Here is a 3,842-nt window from a genome sequence, read left to right on the forward strand (position 1 = left end):
TAAAATTTTTAAATATTAGGATCTCATCATCTATTAACCCTAAGGAGGCAAGGAATATAGATGGTATTTTATAACTGCAGAGAATATTAAAAAAAATTAAATTCATTTTTTAATTTAAATTTTCCATAATTTCTAACCAATTCCAATATCATAATCACAAAAATAATCACTTTATCAAAATTATAAATAGTAATTTTTAATTAGAATATTTACCTTATAACATAATTTAAGATCACCGGAGCTCTCAACTCACCGTGGCTCCTAGCTCCCTTTTCTTGCATCAGCTGTGAGATTTTGGCCTAGGCGCTAGGAGTACTTAACAGACTTCTCCAAAATATTGTTTTAAGATAATATTTTCTAAACTAATAAATACTAAGTATAATTTCATAATGTAACCTTTCTGATTTTATGATATTGTGCTTGGCTGAAATTATGGAAAAGAGAAGTGTTTAGCTATACATGAGAGATATATGAAACTGAAGATTTTTATAGCAAATAGCAGATGATCTTATTTGTTACAATGAGGCTCCTTATATAGAAATCCTCTTCATTATTGATACAGTAATATACTATTTCATTAGTTTTTTCTTGTGATCTTCCAGCATGCTAACCTCCTTTATGTATTATTTTTGTCAGCCATTGTCATCTAACTTGCCTTTTTCTTTTTGTCTTCTAGCATTTCAACATTTCCACCTTGTTTTTGTAGTCTTTTGCTTTCCTATCTTCCACCTTGCATCTTTTATTCTTTCTTTGAAATTTTTCGGGCTTATAATATAGTAACATGTTGGGCCTTTTGTAGTTAAACTACATTGGGGTTATAATATGGTATTATTGATGGGCCTTTTGTAGTAAAACTATATTGGGCTTGTAATATCTTTACTATTGGAATGGATTAGTACCTTTTTCTCATTTTATCTTAATAGGGATATTATTTGTATTATTTGTACTAACACTGATCACTGGTCTCTTTCTTGGACTTGTTAAAATATGATATTATTCTATGGGTTTTTTTGCATGTGTGTGTTGTAGATTAATAACTTTGTCATGCAGTCTTTCATAGAGTGACATTTATGACACTTTATAACGCTCCATTAAGCTTTCAATTGGTATTTTTGTACTCAAGTTATTGGTGTTTTAATGTATTTTCTAGTATTTTTGCATTTCAGGCATTAATCCGAAATTCAGGTGAATTAGCATTAATTTGATGCTAATATGGTGTTAGGATGGTGTCCAAGGAATAAAGCTCGTGAAGACCAACTCATTGCAGCAAGAAAAGAAGAAAAAAAGAATTTTCTCCAGAAGGTCGGCGCGCCCGCGCTGTCATAGCGCGCGCCCGCGCCCGAAGAACAGAGACACAGTGCGCCCGCGCTGATCAAGCGCGCGGCCGTGCCGGGTCGGGATTTTTGAATCCTGATTCTTATGGGCTTTTGATCGGAGGAATTCTACTATGCATGGGCTGCTATATATACCTAAATAAAGGTCATTTTTCATAAGGAGATGTACCGGAGCTTAAGGAGAAGACGACAAGAAGACATATGGCACAATTCAATGAAGGCAAAGAAGATCTAGTTTATTCTTGTGAATCTTTGTTCTAAGTTGTAATCTTGGATGCTCGTTTTTTGTTTTGTTGAACCTAATACTCTGGATTACGTACTTTGTTTATTATTTGTTTTATAAAGACTACGTTTATTATACCATGCTTTCATCGGAACCCACGTTGATGATGAGTCCGATTATGGGCTAATCGTTATTACGGGGTTCTAGCGGATTTATTTATGGATTTCTTTAGTTAATTTGTTTCGATGCCTTAGTATGTGGTGATTGTATGATAACCTAGTTTTGGTTGTGCTTATTTATCTTATAAGCGTCGCGAACTTATAAGATAGTGTGTTAATTTTTAATGAAGTAAAAGTGAATTTAAGGGTTTAGAACTTGCCACGCTAGCATAGGTTCATGTGTTATTATTATGCATGATTCGTAGGTAATTTTAACCATCTTACTTGCCCTATGTAATCAAGATAGATAACTTGCATATTAAATCACTATGTTGTCAAATTCTATAGACATATAGGGTCTCAACATAATTGGTGTCTATTCAGCTTCTATCTCTTTTGTGGATGTCTGGTAATAGGGTATTCGTACAATGAAAGTTAGCATTTATCAGTTTCGTGTTATCTGATTAGTGTCATCACCATGTTTGTGTCATATACTATTCAACTCTCATATATTATTCAACTCTCTTTAATCTCTTAGTTAATGTTCTCTAGTATAATTCTCAATAGTTAATCATAGTATAATCAAAACCCAAATTGTTATTTGTCTTAGCATTGAATGATAGCCATATCATTGTTGCATAAGTGCATAAATCACAAAGTTAATTTAACCAGTCTCTGTGGGAACAAACTAGAAATAATTCTATATTACTTGCGATCGCGTATACTTGCATGAATTATTAGTGTGTGCTTAGTGACTAACAAGTTTTTGGCGCCACTGCCGGGGACTCGGTGTTAACTTTTAGTTTATGTGTTTGTCATCAGTGATCGTTAAAGTTCATTGACTCAGACATTGTTACTTACCTACTCTTTTCCTTGTCGTGTTTCAGGTACTCTAGCGAGCGTGTATGCATACGCGTTCGCGGGCTCGTAAGAGAACTCTGGATCAAGCCGATAAGGAAGTTGTAGTGATTCAAAGGGAAGTTTTTGAGGATGAAGAGAAAGTAGAAGAAGAAGAGAAAGTCGAGGAACCAGCTTTAGTAGTGATGGGAGATCAAGCAGAAATTCTTAAGGCTTTGATGGACTATTCTCAGCCTAAGATCAATGTTATTCAGTCAAGCATCATCAGGCCAGCCATCTCGGCTAAAACTTTTGAGATAAAGTCAAGCACGATTCCGATGATACAGAACTCAGTTCAGTTTGGGGGTTCTCCTACAGAAGACCCCAATATGCACATCAGGGATTTCATCGAGATCAGCGACACTTTCAAGTTCAATGGGGTGACTGAAGATGTGATCAAGCTGCGACTTTTCCCATTCTCTCTGAGGGATAAAGCAAAGTGATGGTTACATTCTCTACCACCAGGGTCTATCACCAAATGGGAGGATCTTGCTCAAAAGTTTCTCACTAAATTCTTTCCTATGGCGAAGACTACTACAATCAGGAATGTTCTTACTCAGTTTGTACAACAAACTGGAGAATCTCTGTGTGAGGCTTGTGATCGTTATAAGGAGATGCTAAGGAAGTGCCCACACCATGGCATGCCTGATTGGATGATTATAAAAACTGTTTTTATAATGGTTTGGGCGCACAGTCTAGACCTATGCTCGATGCAGCATCTGGTGGAGCCTTATGGGCCAAAAGCTATAATGAAGCTTATGAGTTGATTGAGCACATGGCAGCTAATGAATACCATAATCCTATGCAAAGAATGTTGCAAGGCAAGGTAGCAGGAATTCTGGAAGTAGATACAACTACTGCTATAGCTGCTCAACTTCAAGCTTTGACGATGAAAGTGGACTCTTTGGCTAATTATGGAGTTAATCAAATCACTAGTATTTGTGAACTTTGTGCGGGGTCACATGAAACTGAGCACTGTGCTATCTCTAGCGAATCAACTCAATTTGTGAGCAACTTTCAGAGACCACAGCAGCAAGCTCCAACCACTTATCATCCCAATAACTGAAATCATCCTAACTTCAGCTAGAGCAACAATCAGAATACGGTACAGTAACTGTATCAGCCATACACAACAAATCTGTATAACCCTCCTTTCAACAACCGCAATATGCCCCTAGGCCATAACTTCAACTTCAGCAGTTACCGCAAGCTAATAAAAATCTGAATTGG

The 3,842-nt window shown here is 36.2% G+C and overlaps 1 non-coding gene across 1 annotated transcript; it reads right to left on the reverse strand.

Moving 5' to 3' along the window:
• Nucleotides 1-3,148: 3,148 nt before the first annotated feature.
• On the reverse strand, nucleotides 3,149-3,255 carry LOC141688662 (small nucleolar RNA R71). The gene has a single exon (XR_012562095.1). It is a non-coding gene; the product is annotated as a small nucleolar RNA R71 (small nucleolar RNA).
• Between the last annotated feature and the right edge of the window lie 587 nt (nucleotides 3,256-3,842).

The sequence above is a fragment of the Apium graveolens genome, chromosome 9, assembly GCF_009905375.1.
Source record: "Apium graveolens cultivar Ventura chromosome 9, ASM990537v1, whole genome shotgun sequence".
NCBI lineage: Eukaryota > Viridiplantae > Streptophyta > Magnoliopsida > Apiales > Apiaceae > Apium > Apium graveolens.